At 45.3% G+C, this 25,003-nt stretch overlaps 1 protein-coding gene across 1 annotated transcript in view; it reads right to left on the reverse strand.

Annotated features, from left to right (window-relative positions):
- Positions 1 to 6,294: 6,294 nt before the first annotated feature.
- The window catches only part of LOC146821200 (solute carrier family 60 member 1-like), a 335,760-nt gene continuing 317,051 nt past the window's right edge, over positions 6,295 to 25,003 (reverse strand). The window contains exon 7 of the mRNA XM_085609331.1: positions 6,295 to 6,580. The gene's annotated coding sequence lies outside the window, so the exon portion shown is untranslated. The remainder of the gene's footprint in view (positions 6,581 to 25,003) is intronic.

The following is a 25,003-nucleotide window of genomic DNA, read 5'->3' on the forward strand; positions in this document are numbered from 1 at the left end:
CACATAGGCTCTTTATTGCATTACATTGCTCCTTTGCATATTGTTGGACTTGGATTGTGGTTCCTTCTTGAGAAGGGCTTCACCCCTCTCAACCAGTAACCCAATTTCTTACATTGGTGGCAGCGGTGGGATTAGGACATGTGTTTAGGCACTGCCATAAAGTGATTTTGTGTTACACTGGAAATCCCAGATACATAATCTGAGACCAGTTTGAGCCTTAAATTCTCCTTGATTGGCCTATTTGATTTTTCCAAATTCGTTCTCATTGTCCTGACTGTTGTTCCAGAAATCACACCTCTGAGGATGGAGTTTGAGCTTGCCAAAATAGATGCCTACACTGTGGCTGAGCTCAAGGAGTTCTGCAAGGAGATGAGACTTCCAGCCAAGAGCAGCAGCAGAAATCTGGAACTCTAAAAGGTTCTGTGGACCTGGGAGGAGGTCCACAAGTCACTGGTTACAGCAACAGAAGGGCATGATGATGTGGAAGGGCAAGGAAAGGACAAGGATACCAGTCCTGAGATGCAGCATTCAACTGAAGGGTATGATTTCTCTCCTGAGTTGGAGCTCCTTGCCAGAGCAGAGAGCACGGTCTTCACAAGGCCTGACCCCAGAGGAGCTGGCGGACAGGCGGAAAGGGAATTCAAGCTGCAAATTGCCAAACTCAAGGTGCAGGCAGAGAGGAAGAAGGCTGAGAGGACCTTAGCAAGGGAAAAACTGACCCTAGACGAAAAGAGACCAGCGATGGAGGAGAGGAGAATGGCCCAGGAACTAAGTCTCAGAGAGCTGGACATAAGAGCTAAACAAGTGGAGTCCAGCAACATTGGTGTCAGAGTACCGGCAGTGCCCTTTGGGGACAATAGGGTGCACATTCCAAAAGGTCTGGTGTCTGACTTTGTTGTGAGGGATGACATCAACAAATGGTTTGAAGCTCAATAGGTAGTTTTTCAGATGCATAGGATCCCTGAGGAGGATTGTGGGGAGTAGCCTCTGTAAGGATATACCTAGTGAAGGGAGTGGTATCCTACTAGCCCTGACGAAGGGGGACAAGATGAGGTATCCCCCATAAAGTAAACCCTTCTCAAGAAATATGGTCTCACCCCTGGAATGTATAGGCAAAGTTTAGAGACCCGCTGAAGCTAGCCCATCAGTCCTGGGTGGAATGTGTAGATTCATGTGCAAGGCACTGGATGGTTGGGTGAAGATAGTAAAGTAAAGGATTACCAGGGGCTGTATAACATAGATTGCAAGAGAGCACATGTTCACTCTGTGTTTTGCAGATCTGCATCAACACCTGATTGGCAGTAAGTTCACTGGTTCCAGAGAGCTTGTTAAGGAGGCGAACCACAGGTTCAGTGACAGGGTCCACAAAAAGGTTTCTGGGAGTGACCCAAAGAATGGTGGTTCAGGTCCCCCCAGCAGAGTGAGGGAGAGGTTAAAAGTGATGCAGGCAAGTCCAGCAATAAAGGGGAGGAAAGGATTCCCATGCCCCTTCAGAGAAAGAGGGAGGAGGTTCTGGTGGACAGTGACCCAGGGAGCCCCATTTCCAACCCCGGTTTGAGTGATCCCAGCTAGGATACAAGCAGAGGGACTGTGTCTACCCTAAGAATTCACCCACTGGCGGGACCTCTACAGGGGTGGCCAATGTGGCTTTAGGGGGCAGGAAGTCCACAGGGGCAGGTAATAGACCAAGACATGATCTCTCTTATCTGGGAGGTAGACTCAGAATGTGAGCAGAGGGACTGTGTCCAGCCTAAGAATTCACCCATGGGGGACCTCTACAGGGGTGGCCAATGTGGCTTTAGGGGGCAGGTAGTCCACATGGGCAGGAAATGGACCAAGACATGATCTACCTCATCTGGAAGGTAGACTCAGAGGGTGAGGTTGGAATTAATGGGATTCCCGTCACTGCTCTGAGGGACACCAGGGCTAGCCAAACCATGGCACTGGAAAGGCTGGTTTCTCCAGAGCTGTATACCGGTCAGGTGTGTAGGGTAACTCAGGTCCAGAGGCAGGACTTTTTCCACCCCATTACCCTGGTATCCCTGGAGTAGGGTAAAGAAGTGACATAGAGAAGGGTCCTAGTTAGTCCCCAGAAGTATATAGACTGCATTCCGGTGAATGAGTTTTCCCCGGTGTCAAGAGAGCTGGGAGGGGCAGCCGTCCAGGGCGTCCTGACAGTTCAATCAATTTTCTGGGAGTTCCACTCCCAAAGTAAGGGTACAGAGGCCCAGATGGAGGGACAGGAGGTTGGAGACAAACCAGAGTGGTTGCACTAGTTGATCAGGGGTTGCCAACTCTGGGAACAGAGTCCCCCATGACTGACCCTGTTGAGTCCACTTCTGACCTGGGGTGCTCCCTGTGCTGTCACAGTGGCAGAGAGCTGGAGACCTGCACAGGCAGACCCCTACATGACACAGACAGAGTGTGTCAACCTTGAAGTGGGGGGTGGCTCCCCCCTGAAAGCCCTGGCAAGCCTGTTCAGCCTCAGGGTACATACCCTTGGCTGAGTGGCCTGTCTCAAGCTACCACCCTTGGACTGCTGGGAAGGAGAATGAAAGAAGGGTGTCTAACATCTAGGGTTGTTGCCCCCCACTCCGAGAAACCTCAGCAGTCAAAGAACCCTGGATGGTCTGAAGCCTGGCTCTTGACAATGACAGCTGTCAGTGGTCTATGTCAGTTATTGTCCTTCTGGGCAGAATTTTCCTTGGGTTGGGGACAGAAGTCTGTTGGCAATGGTGGTACTTTATGCCTGCTGGGATGCATCTATGAGCAAGTTAAGAGTAGGTACTTCACAGATGGGGTCCACACATGAGGAGAAGGGTTCCCCATGGATCAGTTCAGTGACTCAGGAGAGTGTAGACAGAGGTATACAACTGAGTTCAGAGAGGCACAGAAATGATAAATGGCCCTGCAGAACAGGGCATTTGTCTGTGTTCTATCACCTAAGTAGGGAAGCCCATCAAGGTATTGATTAGTTTATCCTGTCCCATCCAACCAAACCCTTCCTGCCGCCGCAACTCTCCTGAGTTGCTGCGGCATTAAGGCGTCCTCCGGGGGTGTCCACCAGTCCTCCAACCAGTTCTCCAGCTCCGCGTCCAAGTCTTTCGCTTTCCCCTCGTGGATGGCGCCTGTCCTGGATCCGTCGTACTTACGTCTCAGTGGGGATTGAATCACTCGAGGAGGTTGCTCCGCCCCTCGGTTTCCCAGTTCTCCTGTCCATTGGTTTTGGCTCTCCCCGGTGCGGTCCTGTTCCTGTGCGCAAGAGGAGTCCAGGTTAGTTAACCCATGCTTTCCTGGTTCTCGCACAATTGCGGGTGAAAGACTAGACAGCGAGTCAGGAAGGGGGTCAGGAAGGGGGTAAAGGCAGGCTCCTCCTCACACATACTATAAAGACACAAGATACACTAATCAAACTTTGAAAGATTCTTATTCAAAATCGAAACACATCTTGTTTTCATGAACTTCCAGCCTCTGTATACTAACATACCACAATAGCGATCCTGAAAGTGATGGAGCCGTCCCTGAAGAAAAGAGGAAACCCCCATTGAGTAAACCCCCAACTTCATCATTCACCTAATAAGATTGGCCTAAATAAAAACTTATTTATGTTCAATGACAAATATTACTATCGAACTAAAGGAGTGGCTATGGGTTGTTGCTTCACTTCCGAGACAGGAAATTTGGTGATGGCTGAATTTAAATATATATATATGGAGAGCATATCTTTGCCCATAAGATAGCTCAATAGAAAAGAGACATTGATGGCGTGATATTGATATGGAGAAGGCCCATGAAGAACTTAATAATTTCCATGAATGGATCAGTGATTATTTACCAGACATCTAAATCATAATGTGCTATAAAATACAGTTCTTCTGACTTGTGGATACAGCACAAAGATTGAAACATCTGTACCAACCTCTACAGTAAAACAACAGACAGAAACAGAACTCTACATTTTATGAGCAATTTCTGAGAGTCGAAAGTAAATATTTTTTTAAAAGAGGACTACAATAAAAGTTCAGAAAGAATTAGCACAAGACTGCAAGCAAGGAAGTCATTCAAAGAAACTGTTCTCTTTAAGTGAAAAAAAGAGCATGGCATACTTCACAAGCAACCCTCCTGGAACACACAAACTTCCAACAACCGGAAAATATGTGTGCTTCATAACTTTGGAGAACATACATCCGACATTAAAAAGATCAACTCCAAATGCCATCCAAATACTTGATACGCTAGATATCCCTTTAAAAGAAACCGCTGTTTGTGGTACACAGACAATAAAATCTGTGACCATTTGGATAAATCTGAAAAAGCCACAAAAAAACCCCAATTTGAACAAATTACAGATTTTGTGAGGCGTCTCACCAGCAGAAGGACACCACACATGGCACATACAGCATATATAATCAGACAATCGATGGTGGTGAATTCATACAAAATATTATTGCTGTAAAACACGTAGAGTTCACAAATGTCAGTTATAACATGTCATGTATACCAGTTTGTGAGCTTGCAAAGTCATTTATATTGGAAAAAATGGATCAAAATATGGCAAGATAAAAATGAGAAAAATTTAACATTTAAATCTTGTATCAAATGCACAACTCCTTATCTCCTAATGCACGTTTGATGGAACAATTCCTAAACAACAGCTACTCTGAACAGGACAGACGATGGACTGGTTTAAGGAAGGTTAACTCAACCTAGTGGAGGAGATCCAGAACAGGAATGTTTTGAGAGCAGAGGTTTACATTATTCTGACTTTTAACTGTCATGAAACCAGGCGCTATACAGCTGAAGAATTCCAGAATTTACACTGTACACAGGCTGCTTATACTGCCCACAAAAACAATGTGTTTTGACGATTTAGTTGTACGTCTGTTTGAATTACAATCTCCTCATCTCATGCATACAGTATTTTGAAAATGTCTCATGCAAATCTATACTAATTCACGATCCATTTACCCTATGTATCCTGAGACATATGCTCCCATGGAAGTCCAATTCCTGGCAACTCACTGGAATACCATTACAAACAGACCATTCTGAAAGAAAGAACTCTACTGTGACACAATTATATCATGTCCCGCAAGGTATTCCTCTACCTGAAGGTTCTGTCTATGTACTTGGGTCTGCACAAATCCATTACATTCTGACTCACCATCATTACATGCCATGCTTCTTAGGTACCTGTGAAATACAAGCCTTGCAGTAGGTAAGGCACTTCTCCACAGAGCACTCTGTATGCTCAGCTCACACACCACTTTTTCACAGATCCCAAGTTATTTTCATCTTAACGTAAATTCATTTTGACGTTTTGACACTAAAGCAACTAGAATTCTTTGCCATTATTAATGCACATTAAATGCCCTTACGCCTACTGTAGACCCTTATCCTGTTCTAAAGAAGACCAAAGGAAGCAATCCACACGGGTTGACACATACTGCATAGGCCAAAGATGTAAGAGGACCACAAGATCAAAAATATAACTCTGGAGAGTACTAAAAACACAGCATTCAAAGACTAGTTGTTCACATTGTTTAGAAGGGTGCTGGTGGTGGACATGGGTTGCTAACATGAGAGATGTATTCCAGCATTAGGTTCTCTTTGGAGCAGTTTCTGAAGGGTCTGAAGGTTTGGTCTTGTCATTTGTTTTGACCTTGGTTTGTTGGTATGACGCTAAGTATGTAAAGCATGCGAGTGGTGGGTCCAGGGGCATGAGTGAATTGCATTAGATTGCTCGTAATGTTAAGAAGACAAGTTCGAGGATGTGCCCTGTCTAATGTATTGGTTGTTTGACATGCTGTGCCATGTTGAGTGTATTGATGATGTCGAAGAGGGTATCTCTTGGTTTTTATTTAGCTTGTGTTGTCTGGGAGGTTGGAGTCACCCAAGAGAGAGGTGTGGGCTTGTGGGATGGATGAGGTGGTTAGGAAATGCAACATTTTCATCAGTGAAATCCTTGTTCTGCATGAGAGGCCTGTAGATGTGATGGAACAAGGCAGCCTGTGTTGCAGAGAGCGGAAATTCGTATATGGGTCTATGTGTTGCGCAAATCCTATGGGAGTGTTTGGGTCATCTAGATCTGAGTGTGACTGGCAGTATGAGGTTCTGGGTGATGCCCATGTTTTTATCTTACCTTGTAAGTTTTAGTGGGCCAAAAGCCCTATCTGGCCCTAACAGTCCCAAACAGGGAGTGCCCTTGTCTGCCCTTTACTAAGATGTCTGGGTGATAGGATGCCATGAAGAGTTGATTGAAGTATGGAAAAGGCAGGAAATAATGTCACTTACTGAATGTTGGGAAATCCAGGAATGTCACTTCCTATGCAGATGGATGATGGGCAATGTAGTAGTGTCCGTTTCTGTACAGATGCATGATGAGAAATGAAGTCCTCTTGCTTGGCTTCTTCATTTAAAGGTTTTAGCAGGGAGCCAGTGATATCACTTCCTGTGTAGCTGGATGTTGGGAATTCCAGGGATGTCAGTTCAGTTCCTGTGCAGATGAATCATCGGAAATGCAGCAGTGTCACCTCCTGTGCAGATGGATGATGGGAAATGAAGATATCTTGCTTGGCTTCTTTTTTTTGATTTCAAAGTATTTTTATAGAATTTTGAAAAAGAAATGGAACAGAAAAATGATGTAAGTCATGATACAACAATGTATACTGCAACACATATTGGAAAACGAAGGTAAAGAGTTATGTTTTGTACAAAAATGCATCATCAAGTTCAACAGAAGGAGATTAAGGAAAAACATAGCATAAAGTGATCCAAATCTTGTATGAACCATAAAGAAAAGGAAACATAAACGTAATAGGTCAATCAGGTAAATGCAGCAGTGGGTGTGCAGTCCTGTAGATAAAGGTAAGAACAAGTTTGTGACCACGGATGAGGGAGAATGTCAAGGAAAGGATAGATATAAGACCATTTGACTGCGGGCTAGGGATCTCAAGGCGGTTTAGTAGGGGCAAAATAGTTATCTAGTCTCTTCCATACAAATATAGATTGAGGCTTCCAAGGGGAGTTCTGGAGAGATATGTTGTCAGCACCCTTCAAGTAAGAAATCCAATTCAGCCAGGATTTGAAAGAGGTGGCAGTGATGTTCTTCCAGTTATTAAGGACAGACTTGCAGGCTGCAGATAACAGAATGCTGGATTGTTTGATTTGAGGAGTGGGTCAAGGAAACCTTCAATAAGTGAAGGGAAATCTAATTTCAGTCGGAAGCCAACCAGGGCACATAAGAAATTGAATACACGTTCCCAAAAGCGGGAGACAGAGCTACAGTTAAAAAGTAGATGTGGGAGGTCGCCAGTGGATTTGTTGCAAGTCCTACACATTGAGTCTGCTCTAAGAGACAGCTGATGAAGACGGGATGGGGTCCAGAATGTCCTATGTAGAAGCCAGTATTTCACTTGGGATAAAGAGAGTTATTTTGTGGGAGACTACGAATTTCCAAATTGAGTTCCAGTCATCTGGGAACAGAGTCTCAAGTGGATCCCATTCCCCCAATAGTTTTGAGGTTAGGAAAGTGTTTTTTTGGCGTTATAAGGTATTAAAAGTTGGAGGACTGGAGTCCGGATTTTGTGAAGAAGGAGATGATTGTGGGGGGAGAAGGGTCCTCATTGGGGCACTTAGATTTGGATAGGCTGGCCTCGAGCTTAAGGAAGTCAAAAAAGTCTATTTCTAAAAGATTATATTGTTATTATAATTCCCTGAAGGAGAGGGAGGCCTGTCGTGCCTAATTGTTTAAAAAATGAAAGCTCTTAGATACCCATGATTGCCAGAAAATGGGCAGAACTTGGAGTTTGATTATAGAGCTATATCAGAGTGAGGTAAAGTTAGACCAGGCCACTGCGCCAATATAATGGCCACTGTCAGACCCCCTTTCAGAGGGCAATGGGACACAGAAGGGCTACTGGGCCCATTCGTGGGGGTTGAGGCCTTCACCTCCTGATGTTCATGGGCCCAACCTACGATGGTTTCTAAGTAACTGGGCCAAGTACCCCTTCTGCACTTGACTCTCAGGGTAAGCGTCCGAGCAGTCAGACAGTTAGTCAGTCAAAAGTAATGTTTATTTAGACCTCCGGTCCTTAAACATAAAAGAGCATTTCCATCTTTTCCAAAATACAGTACCATTAATCATTTATACAGAATAAAATTACAATCCCATAATAAATAGTTATTTCATGTTCTGATCTAATTCCTATTATCCTAAAATGAAATTCATAAAATCCCAAATTTATAAACACTTAAAAACCTTTTTAACCTCAAGGATACATCTCCCCAGTGCACATGCTTTGTCAAAATAGGTCATTTCCGTTAACAATTATGCTGCCTGTGCATGGTTAAAAATAATTTCCGTGCACCAGGGACCTTGAGACTATCTAATAATATGTGCAAAATATTGCATTTCGTGCCTAAGTTGCAGGTGCATTTTCCTTCAGGATCCATCATAGCTCCTTTCATACCTTCATCCATATAACAACGATTGATTCCTATTTTTAATCTTAAAACTTCATTTCTAAGGTAGCAATTGGGTAGTATATCTATGTACGGGAACTGTTGATCAGATTTCCATGATTTAATCATAAAACCCACAGATTTGTCCCCTTCAGGTACTGGCAATCCTGATCGAGACATTTCTTTCCTTAGTATCTTCAAATCTTGTCTTACAACATCAATTTGTAAGTCCTGAGGGTTCAATTTAACTCCCAGTTTCCTACATACTGTATCTAGCATTTTCCTGAACCCTGATGCCCATTTCAGGTTACTCTGCAAAATTTCTCTTTTGCACCATTTTGCTATTTTTTGCGTCTCCCCATTTCCCAGGTGTTGCCAAAATCTTATTAATGGCATATATGCCATCACCTCCCAAGATACCATGCCCGTTTCTATTCTTACCGCCTGAATCATAGATGATCTAGGTAGGTATAGTACATTTTGTATACATTTTCCCTCTTCAATATTCCACTCTCTTTTGCCACTCATATGCAATATTTCAGCTCCTAATGGAATTTAGGCAGTATCATGGCCATATATGCTTTAAAGACAGGTCTATCGGACCATTCTCTAAAATTCCTATAAAATATTTTTAACCCGCTAACTGAGGCCAGCGCTCATTCTTAATGCATTCAGATGAGTTTCCCATTTTAGGGATCTTTCAAACCATATCCCTAAATATTTATACTCATTCACTATTTCCAACTTTGTGGAGCCCAGAAACCAAATTAATTTCTTTTTTTCCTTGACAAAGCTCAAGACCTTGCTTTACAACAAGTTTTTTCTGACTACAATATTCATTGAACACAATCAGCTTGCTCTACAGATCTATCTCTGTTCGATCTAAAATTACCAGGTCGTCTGCATAGAGTAGACAAGCAATGTGTTTCCCATCTAATTTAGGACTAGCACCCCCCACCTTCTTTAACATAACTGGTAAGTTGGCTATGAACAGAGAGAAGAGCAAGGGGGCCACGACACACCCTTGTCTTAATCCATTTTCAATTGGTATCTTCATTGACAATGTCCCATCTATGTACAGGATAACCTGTGCTCAATTGTTCCAATGGAGCTCTTGTACAATAACCAGAAGCTCCTTAGGGATGTCAATGTTTAACAACATCTCACACAACCAGTTTCGGTCTACCAGATCAAATGCTGCCCCGAAATCGTCAAAGCAGCTGAACAGAGTACCCCTATGCTCTACCGACTTCCGCACGATGGACCAAAGGGAGAAACAGTGGTCTATTCTAGAAATCCCCTTCTTGAAACCCCCCTGTTCTGTGGGGATTTTATTTCGTTAACCTCTACCCATTCTTTAGGTTTTTCTAAGGTTACTTTAGAAAATACCTTCTCTCCCACACCCAAACGTTAATTAACCTATAGTTTTTAGGAATCTTTACATCTCCTCATTTATGGATGGGTCCAATGATTGCTCCTTTCCAAGTTTGGGGCATCTACCCTGTCTCCAGAATTCCGGAAAACATTTTTGTGAAACAATTTGCCCACCAGTCTGATTGGGTCTTTATAATTACTGCCGGGAGATTATCAGGGCCAGCTGCTCTAGTCAACGTTAAATTTGCTATGATGCATTTAACGTTACTTTCTGAAAATAACAACCTGGTATCCTCCCCCATCTCTGGCTATAATACGTATTCCATAGTTACTTGCCAATCTCCTTTACTACATATTTCACCCAAATATTGTTCCCAATCATCTTCTGTCACTACACAATTCATAGTTGCCTGTGTCTTCTCTGACCCCTCTTGGACCAATTTCCCCCCCAAAAATGTATCCTTAGTTTCTATTGCCTCTAGTAGATTCCCCCAGCATTTCTCTTAATATTTTTTTTGTGATCTCTTATGACCATTTTATATGTTTTCTTTAAATTCTGTAGGCTAGTCATACTTCAATTTCAATCTTCTTTCCCCATTTTCATATATTTGATTTAAATTTCCTACATTCCTAACTAAACCAAATTTTCTCTTTGTGTTATTTCTTATTCCTATCTCCCCTACAGCTTTTCCCTTTTAACTGAACTCTTAGACATTGAACCATTTGGATAGTTATATTTTCGAACCAACCTATGTTACTAATCCTTGGAATGTCATCTAATATTTGATACTCCTGAAATTACCTCAATTTCCCCAAGCACTCTTCCGTCTTACAAGTAGACAACTGTTTGGGGTACTCCATTTGTATCAGGATAATTGTATCTCTTGATTTTTTATTTCCTCCAACTATCTCAGTACTAAGTGGGAAGTGATCATTTCCCTCAACCCTCATCACCTCAAAATCTCTTATCAAATCAAAATTCCATGCATATATAAAGATGTAGTCTATTGGGCATAGTTGGTTGCCTATCTTAAATGTACGACTAGCTGGCCGATCTGGCTCCATCCTTCCGTTCACACAGACTTGGCACATTGAGCCCATAAAATTACATAAGGCCGTATCTCGCACATTAAATCCCCCCCTAGGGAAGCTGGCGACATTTATATCTTGGGCCATCAGTGTCTCTTTACAACCTAAATCAAATCTACAGGGGTCTAATTTATGATTAAAGTCACCTAGTACTAAAACCAGGTCCCTCTGATGAGTAGCTGTTATCTCCTGAATATCCTCTTTAATCTTTCTCAGGTCAGCTTTATATTCCTTATATCCACCTCCCTGCATATAGACGTTTACGATGATTATACCCTCATAATCCGTCCGACTCGTCCAAGCTCCCTCTTGGTGAGGTGCGGATACAGGGGAGTGAACACAGGCTCAAAACTAGGCCTGAGCGGAGCTTGCTGAGTTTCACTCTGCAGGATTCCACACAGTTATCAAAAAACTCTGCGAGATTCCACGGAGCTCCGTGACCTGGCGGCGAACTTGACTTAGACGCAGACCTTGAATTGATTCAGTCCTTGCTCATAAAAATATTGACTAGTGAAATAGCTATTCTACAATTTGCCAGTAGATGGTGGAATTGAGCTAAAACTTAATTGGAAAATTATTCTTAAAAGCGATCATCTGTTTCCTCGGGCAAGAGCTGAAGCACTAATTATTGATCAACAGGGGGATCAGTCCCCTCGCCGGGTACACTGTGGGAGGCTGGCAAAGCTACTATGCGGGGCGTGGCTAGAGGCTTGGTCCACGCAAAGCGAACGGCCCAGACTGGCCACCTGATACAGCTCGAGGCTCAAGTTGCACAGTTGGAATCATCTCAAGCCTCTGCAGAAAATCCTCGCTCCGCCGGACATCTCGCGTTGCTCCGTGAGGTGATCTGTCAGATCTCTCTAGAATCAGCTAAAATGTTATGGCATTCCTTGGTGGTGCGTATATACGACTGGGGTGACAAAAACGGGAAATTACTCCACAATCTGGTTTCATATCCCAAAGCCAACCGCATAATCCCTGAGGTCCGCGATGCGGCCGGCACTCATTATTTTACCTCACATGCCATCGCCCAAGCCTTTGCAGGCAATTATGCCCAACTTTACACGGTCCGGCCTCCGAGACCTCCCTGGCCGACCTGATGACGGAGGCTGGGACTCAGATACCCCGTCTTAGCCAAGCTGTCTCGGAGACTCTGGACCTCCCCTTACACCGGAGGAGATACAGAGGGCCATTTCAATCTTGCACTCCGGTAAGACGCCAGGGCCGGACGGATATCCCCAGGAATATTATGCGGCCTACTGCAACTTGCTGGTTCCTCACTTAGTCAATCTGTTCCGACATGTGGTGGAAAAGGGGTCCTTCCCCCCAGAGTCCAACGTGGCCACTATTGTGGTTATTCCTAATACACAGCCACCCTCCCTCTCCTGCGCGGACTATCGCCCCATTTCCCTCATCAATACTGAGGTGAAAATCTTTGCTACTGCCCTGGCCCAACGCCTCCGCCCCCTTATGCATGACTTGGTCCATCCAGATCAATGTGGCTTCATGCTTGCCCGTGGTTCCCAGCATTGCATACGCCGCCTTCACCTCGCCCTCGCACACCGCCATCAGCTCACCCCGTACTTGGCTCTGCTTTTTATCGACTCTAAAAAGGCTTTCGATACGGTTGATTGGAGCTCCCTGGAGGATGTGTTAGAAGCGATGGGATTTGGCCCCCCATTTAGGTGTTTCATCCGTGCCCTGTATTCTAGCCCTAAAGCACGGGTCCCGACTAATGGCGCGCTCTCGGAGGCGTTCTCCATCCAGAGGGGCAACCGCCAGGGTTGTCCCCTCTCGCCGTTCTTATTTGTGCTGGCAATGGGGCCCCTGGCCACCCTCATAAGCAATGACCCCCGAATCCGGGGATTGGCCTAGGACCCCCATCATGTAGACAAAGTCGGCCTTTCATGCGGACGATGTCCTCCTTTATTTAGCGGATCCCGAGGACTCTGGCCCATGGTGCTTAGCAGTCCTTTCCGCCTTTGAGCGAGTCACTGGCCTGCGGCTTAACCCGGCGAAATCCACTCTGGTTCCCCTCCAACCGTCACAAGCCTATTTCGACTGGCAGACAACTATTCCCCTGCATAGACAGTCCTTCAAATACTTAGGAGTTTGGGTAACCTTGCTCCCGGATCTTGAATGGGCCCTCAACCTTACACCCCTGGTTACCAAGGCCAAGGCTGACCTCAAGCGCTGGCAGTTCCTTCCTATAAATCCCCTTGGCAGAAGTGCGCTCTTTAAAATGATGGTTCTCCCCCGCTTCCTGTATATTCTTCAAAACATAACTTTTCATCTCCCAGGGACCTGGTTCCACGAGATTGATGGTCTCACCCGGTTTTTGTGGAGAGGCGGGAGGCCGCGTATGGCCCTGGCTCACTGTTGGATATCTCCTTACGATGGCGGCATGGGTGTGACCAATTCTCACCTTTATTATTTGGCCACAAGACTTATTGTTGTTCATGACTGGTTCGCTGGCGGCTGGTCCGACCCGGCGTACCGGGTTGAGCTCAGGTCTATGGATTTTCCACAGCTCCAAACCTACTTGTACGGGGCCCCCATACCACAAGTCCTTCCCCCTATCACTAGGGCAGACCTACTGGCTTGGCGCACTGCCCTGCGCCATACGAAATGGGATGGGAAGCTTACCCAGCACACACCCCTGTGGCATGGTGCCTGGCTGCATGAGACTTCAACTCTCCGGGACTTTCGTCAATGGGACCGCATTGGGATCTCACTTCTTGGGAACGTCTGGGTTGGAGACCATATGAGAGCCTTCGCAGATTTGCAGCAGCGCTACTCCCTCCGTGCCTCTCAGTTTTACAAATACCTGCAGCCCCACCACGCCCTCATTGCGCACATTTCGTTACCCACCTCCATCCCCGAATTCAGTCCGCTCGAGGCCCAAGTGATGATGGGGAACCTAGGTAGAGGAAGGGTGTCACGGATCTACCGCTCCCTTGTGAACAATGGCCCAGTGACCCTAGACTCACTGCGCGCTCGCTGGGAGACTTGGCTGGGCCCCTTGGAAGATGCAGACTGGCGAGACGCTCTCATGGCTCCCAAGACCTTGACGACCTCCTCCAAACTGCGCCTAATCCAAGTCTACTATTTACATATGGCATATTTAACTCCAGCGCATTTGTATAGAGCTCGACTGCGGCTCTCCCCGGCTTGCACACGATGCGACCACGCCCCAGCTGACTTTTACCATACGGTCTGGCAGTGCCCCTCTATTGCAATATTTTGAGCCGGTGCGGAACTAGAGTTTGCAAAGACCCTGGGGTGGGTAGTCCCTCATGATCCACTACGTCTGCTTCTAGGTGTGTTTGATGGCCTGGATGGCTGTTGGTCCGATAAACGTTTCCTTGGGACCGCAGAGGCGGTGGCAAAACGGGACATTGCGGCAACCTGGTCTCAGGCCAGGCCCCCTACTGTACGGAAGTGGCGACGGGGAGTCGACTGGTGCGGGACCCAGGCAGAACCCCTCTTTGAGGCCCGGGGCTGTCCTGAACTGTTCGAAAAGATCTGGGACAAATGGTTCAATCTACTGTCTTGATTAGTGTATGTGTTCCTATGTTATTTGGTAAACCTGCTCAGGGGCCTACTCTAGAGCCTGATCAACAGGTCTGTGTCATTATCACCCCCACTATTATTGATCATTTAGGCAATGTGCTTGATTTTGCTGTCAATGTAAATGTTTGGTTTCTTCTAAATATCAATACATTTGATTATCAGAAAAAAAAGCGATGGTCTGTACCATTGTGATGATAAACTGCTTATCTTTAATTGTTGGTGCAATTAGCAATCAATTATAAAAAGGGTTTCTTTTGGAATGAAACACGATATAAGAAAGCAAGGTATTTTAATCCTATATCACCTTCCCTTGCGAAAGTGCCAATTGCAAATCTTTTCATTGCAAATGCCCTTGCAGTATATGAGCTTTTGGACCTAGAACTTAATGTGCCACTCTAGAAAAAACACAAGGGAGGTTGTACTGGAACAAAAAAATGACTGAATCTTTAGAAAACATGTCATTGAGTGCAGTTTCCTTCCTAAGATGTCATTTTCAAAATCCATGTGGCAGAACTGAATCGACTGGAAGGCACTTGTTACTGGACAGATGGCATTTATAAAACATATTTTTATTAAATACCAGTGACTCGCTTTCGTAAAGAAAATACACAACGATGACAAGAAGATAAAAATGAAAAGGACATTAGACAGATTTGCATTAATAACCTCATCAAAATTCTCATCACAATTGTTGTGCACTTTAGTGATTATTGCCTTTATTGCCAGTAAACATATTTCTTAATAGTTTTTTTTAATCATCATTAATTATTACATATAGCAGCTTTATTTTTTTTAAATCTGAATTATGGTTATAAATGAACAGAGCTCAATGTCTGACCCTAAATAAGGACTGTTTTGCATCTATTCAGAGCTAGGAGGCCATACTATTGGATCTTACTGCACTATACACTTCTCTGTTAATGTAGCATATTCTCCATAAATGGGTAATTTAATGCTTTTGGTGGGAGGAGGGAGGTCACGCTCTTGTCAATCAATCTGCACACTATATCCAACTATTAGTCGTTGAGTGTGATGCATACTGCACTGATGGGGGTTCATGCTCATGTGGCTTTTACACATGTTGGTGACCATGCTGCTTCCTATAGATGCTGTACTGGATGTATGTCGTTACAACGCACACTTTTACAACGCATGCACTTACAACGCATTTTTTACAACGCAACATCCACTACAACGCATTCCATTACAACGCAGGACACTACAACGCATTTTTAAAAACTACCTTTACAACGCATTCCATTACAACGCATACTACCTTTACAACGCATACCATTACAACGCATAATATAACATTGCATTTAAGGTAAGTATTGGATAGTATAGGGGTAAAAATTACTATTCTTACTCCAGGGGGTGCAACAGTAGGGTAAGTGTTGGATAGTATAGGGGTAAAAATTACTATTCTAACTCCAGGGGGTGCAACATTAGGGCAAGTGTTGGATAGTATAGGGGTAAAAATTACTATTCTAACTCTAGGGGGTGCAACAGTAGGGTAAGTGTTGGATAGTATAGGGGTAAAAATTACTATTCTAACTCCAGGGGGTGCAACAGTAGGGCAAGTGTTGGATAGTATAGGGGTAAAAATTACTATTCTAACTCCAGGGGGTGCAACAGTAGGGCAAGTGTTGGATAGTATAGGGGTAAAAATTACTATTCTAACTCCAGGGGGTGCAACAGTAGGGTAAGTGTTGGATAGTATAGGGGTAAAAATTACTATTCTAACTCCACTGGGGTGCAACAGTAGGGCAAGTGTATGATAGTATAGGGGTAAAAATTACTATTCTAACTCCAGGGGGTGCAACAGTAGGGTAAGTGTTGGATAGTATAGGGGTAAAAATTACTATTCTAACTCCAGGGGGTGCAACAGTAGGGCAAGTGTTGGATAGTATAGGGGTAAAAATTACTATTCTAACTCCAAGGGGTGCAACAGTAGGGTAAGTGTTGGATAGTATAGGGGTAAAAATTACTATTCTAACTCCAGGGGGTGCAACAGTAGGGCAAGTGTTGGATAGTATAGGGGTAAAAATAACTATTCTAACTCCAGGGGGTGCAACAGTAGGGCAAGTGTTGGATAGTATAGGGGTAAAAATTACAATTCTAACTCCAGGGGGTGCAACAGTAGGGCAAGTGTTGGATAGTATAGGGGTAAAAATTACTATTCTAACTCCAGGGGGTGCAACAGTAGGGCAAGTGTTGGATAGTATAGGGGTAAAAATTACTATTCTAACTCCAGGGGGTGCAACAGTAGGGTAAGTGTTGGATAGTATAGGGGTTTTAATGTAATATTATGCGTTGTAATGGTATGCGTTGTAAAGGTAGTATGCGTTGTAATGGAATGCGTTGTAAAGGTAGTTTTTAAAAATGCGTTGTAGTGTCCTGCGTTGTAATGGAATGCGTTGTAGTGGATGTTGCGTTGTAAAAAAATGCGTTCTAAGTGTAGTGCGTTGTAAAAGTTGCGTTGTAAAGGTTGTATACCGCTGTACTTTTCCATTAGTGTATAGTTCCTCTTTCCTGCTCCCCCTCAGCTTTGTTTCCGGGAGTAACACCAGTTCATTTTTGCCTGACATACTAGTGCAATTTGCCCTGAAAACAGCCAGAACAATCTGAAGATGTACGTTTGTAAACCCAGATAACATTCTGCCAGCATCATGGAATGACGCTATAACAGAGAATAATAGGGGAGAAGATGTAGTCTGACGGCAGTGGTGTAACAAAACTTGAGGGCGCCCCCCTGCAAAGTACAAGGAGGGGGCCCCCCATTCTCCGCATCAGTCAGGAGCTCTGAGGCCAGCGACCCGCCATACTGCAGGGGCTCACCCCAGCCATAAAAAAAGGATTCTGGTTCCTCCATTGGTCACATCCACCCTTTCATCTGGCAATTTACATACATCAGTAAATACTGCTGCTGCGCCCTCCAGCAAAGTTACATAACACTGCCTCTAGGTGGCCCACCAAACACATCCTCCTACTTGATGACCCACATTCTAGTGAAGCCCACTCAGTTGACCACCTCCAAACACAGACCACTGCCTTCGTGCCTGCTACTAACGCATCCATTACACTCTACTCTCACCCCTACGAAACCCGCAGTTATGCTTTTCTGCCCGCCTTTAAACCCCCCCCTCAGATGTCACTTTGAACCCGTGACCGCCGCCCACTGCTCCCCTGTCCACCACCGACAGGAAGATTTATGGCCGATCCCCATCTAACCCCTGCCTACCAGTAAAGACAGAGCCTTTCAGCTGCTGCCCTCCCCAATGCCACTGTAGTAGTTTAAAACATGTTAAACAATCTCTTCAACTGACCACCCCAAAACAGTTCTTCCTGCTAGCCTCTACGAAATCAAAGCCGTTCCTGCTACTTATCATCCTCTGCATGATTCACACAATAATATCAAATGTACAAAGGGTCCGAATTTTGTTTCCTTACGCCAACATTAATTTACACTATGTACCCCACTAAACCATACCTCCTGTCAAAGGCAAACCTGATCCCATGTGTAGCACCAGTCAGCAAGTACCCCAAGGGAAAACACCAGAGAGAATGGGCGATTCATGTAATTAAACCTACAGTGACCACGTAGCATTTCCCCACCCACTGTCAGCCCAGCGAAGTCTGCAACCGCACAGTAGCCATCAATACCGGCAACAACTAAAGTGCATTTCCACTTCCTTACAATGGCAGCTCCTGATACATATACCTATGACTTCTGGGCGGCATCTACCACAGACCACAGCATTCTTTGTCTCACTAAGACTAACGGAATGCTGTCTGTAAATGCTTCTCTTCCCAAATCCTTACTAATAACTAATGGAGGATAATGAAAAAAATATATAGTATTTTCTTATGCAAATAGTGTATCAAGCACTTACTGCCCGCAGTCCTCACCAGATCCACACGTATCAATATTCTGCTACCAAACCATCCTGTCAACCCTATTATTATCTGGAGATGATGTTTTTGATCCCTTCCGTGAACTCGGAAAAGCAATACCTTGCACGAAAACTAGTCCCTTTAAAACCTTTGCTACTTATACAGGCTCACAAAGCACTTACTTGTTTTACTTACTGTCGTTGTAAAGCACACAGATATCTCATTCTAGGATTGGAATTACTGCTTAGAAGTGTGGAAGTTAATACTGAGACGTAGGATGATTTTTTGCATGTCTGCAAGACACTCGTTCTTCCCTGCATGCGCACACAATGCTACAATACAATTTAGCTTAACAAATTGCTCAAAAATGTACCGGAAGTTAAAGAAACAGCCCATATTATTTTTACAAAGAATAATAGACAAACATCCACTTTATACCCCATGACATAAAAGCCTTAGCGTGCACAGCGTGTCCAAATCCACGCCACTCTAATGCAGCCCTGCCAAGTACCACGTCTCTGGCATTAGACTAACGCATTTCAGTGTGGTCATCTGCATCATGTCACTGAAATGCAAAATCACGCATAACAAGCATCGCGCCTCCTTGGGTACCTGTCCTGGTAATCAATGCTGGTGTAGTATTATTTCCATGTGGCCGCCCACTGCTTTCTGGTGCTTCCCCCGGTCTCAAACGCGATGCGGTAAATTTTGTTATGAAGTACAGCTGCCTGTGTGGTAGTCCTGTAATGAATGTCCCTTTTCTATGCCTGCACAATATTTTGCCGTATTTCCGTAGTGTGTCCATAAAGTTAGGTCTCAGGAGGATTTGTTGCAGGCGTGCGTGCGTGCCATGCACTGGCAGCCCTATGAAGTCAGCCGCTTCGAGTGCGACATCTGCAAGGACTGGTTCCTGACGGGAGCTAGGGGCTTGAGAAGGGCACTGGAGCTCTGGAGTGGGTGATGTGACCTGGGATGACCTCCGCCTCCCTGCGGGGAGAGATGTGCAAAAATGTCCGCTCTGCATTGAGGAGCCGAGATCTAAGATTCCAACACGATGACACCACAGCGATGAAGTGACCAATTTCATTGCTGTTTTGTTGTTGGGGGAACGGAAATAACGATGAGTAAGTATTAAATGAATTACATGCGGGAGTTTGTTTCCAGGCTGATTCCTACTTGTTTTCTTCTAAACTTTCACATGGCGGTAATAGCTACTTTCAGCAGCAGACATACCGGAATGAAAAACAAAAATGTTAATTGTGAAGGTCCAGTAACTCCTGTGACCTAGGTGTATTGGTAACTCTTACCTGTGTCAGAGCGTTGATTTCTTCAGATGCAAGATATATAGCTGCACTGATTAGGGGTGTTACATTGAGTAATTGCTAAATGCGTGACAATGGTTTCCGAAAGCGGTACTGTACCCAGGTGACATTGTATTGATACCGCACATTACACTCTGAGTGCATAGACATAACCTCCCCTCCCCTTACTGCCATGAATTATAGCTCCTCAAAGGGTTAGCGCCTCCAGTCATCACTCGTAGTTCCACCTGTTACTGTGGTCAGTCACCTCACAGCCATCCAACGCCTGTTGGCCCACCCACAGTCCTCAATTCTCCTCTTTTGACTAGAGTCCATCGAGAGGCATGCTCTAACAGTCTACTATATTGCCTCATCCAGCCTCTCAAGTTCGGGCCTCTGCCTGCTGGTCGCAGGCCCGTTAGGCCCAATTTACACACACACAGAAGAGGCCTCAGATCCCCCTCCGTCCAGCAGGTGTTATATTAATGCACCTACAGACCTTGCTCCGCAGATGAGCGGATTACGCCGAGGGTCTAGATGCCTACATTGGCGCAGGGAGCTGTTGCCTAACTCTAGTTTGGGAGCATTAGAGGCACCACTGCACATACTGCTTCAGGCTCGGATCTCCCCTCCTCTCACACTCCTGGCTAAATGGACGAAACACTTCAGCCCAGGGCAGTCTAGACCACATAGTCCTAAAACAAGTTAGATCCCAGTTTCCCCCCACCTCAGACAGAAGATCACTGAGAAGGCACTAGATGGTAGGTCACTGGGTCTTACTGTGATTTTAGCATCCCAGAAACGGACTGATTATAAATAGATGAAAGCAGCTCATTTTTGGAAGGTTTAATCTGACCACAAATTAGCATTTGAAAAACATTTTCAGCATTTTTACGCAGAGTAACCAGACATTATGGGAGGCCTGATTGGACCTTGAATGAGCTGCCACTTTTAAAGTGCTGGAGTAAATGTAACTTGGCGCAGGCAAACCTCTGATTTCTGCAGAGAACATCCTGTGTATTTATTTTGTAGAGTTACATTAACATGTAGCTGATGGAAAACTGCTTGGAGCTTGCAAGTTTGCAAAGACACCTGGTAGGCTGATCACCATGAGGGTGCAGGGGAATACACCTCAATTAGAGCACATTTTCACACTGATTCACTCATAGATGCCAAAGTTTCAGATTGGTAAGTGTGACATTTTCACAATTTAACTGTAATAATGGGTGACATTCACGCAGTCTGACTCTGCTCAGTTTTCAGTAGCCTGCTGTTAGCGCACTTTAGTTCAGTGACTTTCTTAGAGTTTCTAGTTGCTCAAATGGGTGTAATTTCAGATATTTATGTTTCCCTCCTCCTCATCGCTTGATTTTGCTCACGAGAAAGTGTTAATGTTAAAAATTATTTGTAGAGCGCACGTACACCGGGTGGTTTGATGGCGCTGTGAAAGGCTCTATTCGTTACCTATGGAGACTTCAGATGTTGGTTTGTGCAAATAGCCATGTTTTAAGGGTCTTCCTAAACTGCAGAAGGTCAGTGCAAGAACGGATCTCCAAAGGGAAGGAGTTCCACAGTCTGGGGGCAAGGGTTGCAAATCTGCAGCCTCCCTGACGTTTCCGTTTGAACGCAGAGGTGGAGAGGAGCGATAGGTGAGCAGAGCGTAGGTTGCGGGAGGGGGTGTGCCTGTGTATCAGTTTGTTTATAAATTTGGGGTTTTTACCATACAGGGATTTGAAGATCAGGCAACCTGTTTTGAAAATGCAACTTTGAGGGATGGGGAGCCAGTGCAATTTCCTTAGCAGAGGGGATGCTGGTTGCCATCTGGGTTGGCGAATGATCAGTCTGGCTACGTGATTCTGGGCCGTCTGTAGCCGTTTGAGCAGGTAGATTGGCATGCCCAGGTACACAGAGTTGGCATAGTCCAGGTGTGACAGGACGGTAGCTATCACAACTTGGATCAAGGCTTCTTTCGTGAGTAAGCAATGAATCTTCCTGATATTCCGCAGTTGGAAGAAGCATTTTGAGATGACCGAGCTAACCTGAGTTTTCAGTGATAGATCACTGTTTAGGGTGACTCCTAGTGTTTTAGCCGAGGGGGAGGGAGTAGGCGGAGGTCCGAGCTCTGATGGCCAGTAGTGTGGGCCCCAGAACTTATGGCTGTCCCCAGTGAGAACAAGCTCCGTCTTGCCAGTATTTAACTTGAGGTGGTTGTGATCCATCCAGTGTTGAATGTGCAGCATGGTGGCCTGAAATTCGGTGACTGAGCTGAGCGAGTTGTCAACCGTGAAGACTAGTTGCAGGTCATCCGCGTAATTGAAGACTGAATCAGGGAAAGAATGTAAAGAATGAACAGGTGGGGGGAGAGAGCGGGACCTTGTGGAACACCACACGTAGTTTTATATTGAGGGGCCGTGAAGTGGCCTTGGCGGACGGCCTGGGACTGGTCCTCCGTGAAGGAAGAGCCAGCTAGCGGCCGCACCTTGAATGCCAGCGTGCCTGACACAGTCTACCAACATAGTGTGGTCGACCGTGTCAAAGGCGGCGGAGAGATCCAGTAATACCAGTGCCTGGGGGGAGCTTTTGTTGGCGTTGTCCCGGAGAGTGTCCAGGACAGCTAATATTACAGTTTCAGCGGAGTGAGTCGGCCGAAAACCCGCATTGGTGAGGGTCAAGGTATTTAAATTCTTCCAAAAAGTTGGACAAGCATCTAGCTACATGGGGCTCTAATATTTTCGCCAGAAAAGGGAACAGGGAGCTGGCACGATAGTTAGGCAGAAGCGTGGGATCAGCCCCGGGTTTTTTCAGAAGAGGGACCACGATGGCTTTCTTAAAAGCCATAGGGACTTGGCCGGAAGAGAGTGATTCGTTCAGGAGGGTGAGGGCTGGGCCCGGGAGAACTGAGAAGCAGTCTTTAAGTATGTGAGGTGGGCAGCAGTCTGAAGGAGCTCCTGATTTGACTTTCGCTAGGAGGTCCTGAAAGATCTCGGTACTGATGGTTGGGAAGCACCAAAGCGTGCAGTTGTTGCTGTGCATGGCGGAAGATGTCATGTTGGGGGAATGTTTAGGAATGCTGGCTTTAATGGTGGTGATTTTTTCAATAAAATAGTCATTTAGTGAGTCGCCCAATGCTTGGAGGGCGTAGCCTTCGGAAGGATTCTATCTGGGTTGGACAGCTCATTCGTAGTAGCAAATATCTCTTTAGAACTTTTGTTGGAGTTAAGAATGCATGCGGAGTAGTGGGCAGCTTTGGCTGAGAGGATGGCCATCATATATTCTTTCCGAGCTGTGGTATACAGAAGTTTCTTGTCAGGGGAGTACTTCTGTCGCCACTGCCTCTCTAGTTGGCGCAAGGCCAGTTTCTGAGTTTTAAGCTCGGTAGAGAACCATCTCTGGGTGTCAGCACGTCGGGCTAGTTTAACTTTTTTGAGGGGTGCGTGCTTGTTGCTTGCCTCGAGTAGCCAGTCAGAGAGATTCGCTTCAGTTGCATTGATGTCGAGACCAGGTGACGGAGCTGTGCTGGCCAGGGTGTCAAAGAAATCTTTTTTGTTTATGGCGTTCCATTTCCTAGCAAGGCCGCCTTCGACCGTGCAGGTTTTACCGATGGTAGGGAGTAACAACGTGAATTTTAATAATTGGTGGTCAGACCAGATGACAATTATGGGGGTGGAGGTTGTCAGGCCGTTCGTCCAGACTTGGTCAAGGATGTGCCCTTTCAGATGCGTGGGAGAGGAGACCTGTTTGGTGAAGTTCAGGTTGATAAGGAGATCGGGCAGCTCGGCAGATTGTGGCCCCTCGTGAGGGTCATTATACTAATAGTTAAAGTCACCCACAAGGAGGACTTTGGCATGATCGATGACCAGATTAGCAATCTGTTTGCTGAGCGATAGGGGAAAATGGGTCCTCTGGTGCGGGGGCCTGTAGACTAGCACATAGCGGATTCAAGTTGAATTACTATGTTCTCCGCCTCAGGGAGACAAAGACAGGTCAAGGCACTGAATTTGAAATTAGTATGAATAATGGCTGCAACCCCCCACCCCCCCGGTTAACCAGGCAGGCGATTAGCGTGGATGATATAATAATCAGCGGGTAACGCCGCCAACATATCAGGGGCGGATTCGGATGTCAGCCACATTTCTGTCAGCAGTGGAATATCAGGTTTATCCTTGAGCAGGAGAAGGACGATGTCAAGCTGGTGCTTGACAAGGGAGCGTGTATTAAGGTAGTAAATTGATAGGGGCGCGGGCCAGAGGTTAATAGGGCCCAGTGAGATTTGCGTGGAGGTGGTAGAGTTCTGTATTTCTGGGAATGCGCTCCGTTAAATAAAGATTCCTTTCTCGGTTGTTAATGTGAGTATTTCACGGGAGAGGGCCAGATGAGTGAAGTGCATCAATTTGAGGGCTTCTGAAGGGTATGTGATGGAACGGGCATAGTGTCTGGCCCCTGGGCCCGGATGGGTGCAGACGGGCCGGTGCGCCAGGAGCAACAAGGAAGCCAGAACAGCCGCCTTACGCGCTAAGGTCAGTTTCAGTAAAATCAGCAATTTTACACAGTAAAAAGCAATTTCTAAAGGTCAATTTTTAAAAAGCTAACAACAGCGATGTTGCGAGGCCTACAAGTAGCGTTCTGTGGGTAGCGACAATAGCCTAATGAGATTCTCCCGCGCTGCGGGCTGCATTTGTCTCCGGTCCCCGCCCACAGCTCCGTCCTCTCGCAGCGTAATTTTCTGCTAACGGGGGGAGTCGCCAGGAGCAACAAGGAAGCCGGAACAGCCGCCTTACACGCTAAGGTCAGTTTCAGTAAAATCAGCAATTTTACACAGTAAAAGCAATTTCTAAAGGTCCATTTTTAAAAAGCTAACAGCAGCGATTTTGCAAGGCCTACAAGTAGCGTTCTACGGGTAGCGACAATAGCCTAATAAGTGTCACTCAGAGTCGTTGAAATGTCACTCATAATTACACTGAAATTATGAAAATGTCACACATAGCAATCTGAAACCTTGGCAGCTATGCTAATTCTACCACACACAGCACATTTGAACATCTCATAATTCCATGCCACACAATTCAACTATAAATAATTTCACCCTACAACATTCCATACCACATAATTACAATCCTAAAAAAAAACACATATTTCCACTTCACTCCATACCACATATTTTCACATCACATAATAACATTTCACACAACTTAATGCCACTCCAAACCACATAATCACACTCCACACAACACAATTCAACTACACATAGTTCCACTTCAACCTAAATAATTATACTTCACACAACATATTTACACTCAACTCCAAAACAC

The sequence above is a fragment of the Triturus cristatus genome, chromosome 6 (genome assembly GCF_964204655.1).
Source record: "Triturus cristatus chromosome 6, aTriCri1.1, whole genome shotgun sequence".
NCBI classification, from domain to species: Eukaryota; Metazoa; Chordata; class Amphibia; order Caudata; family Salamandridae; genus Triturus; species Triturus cristatus.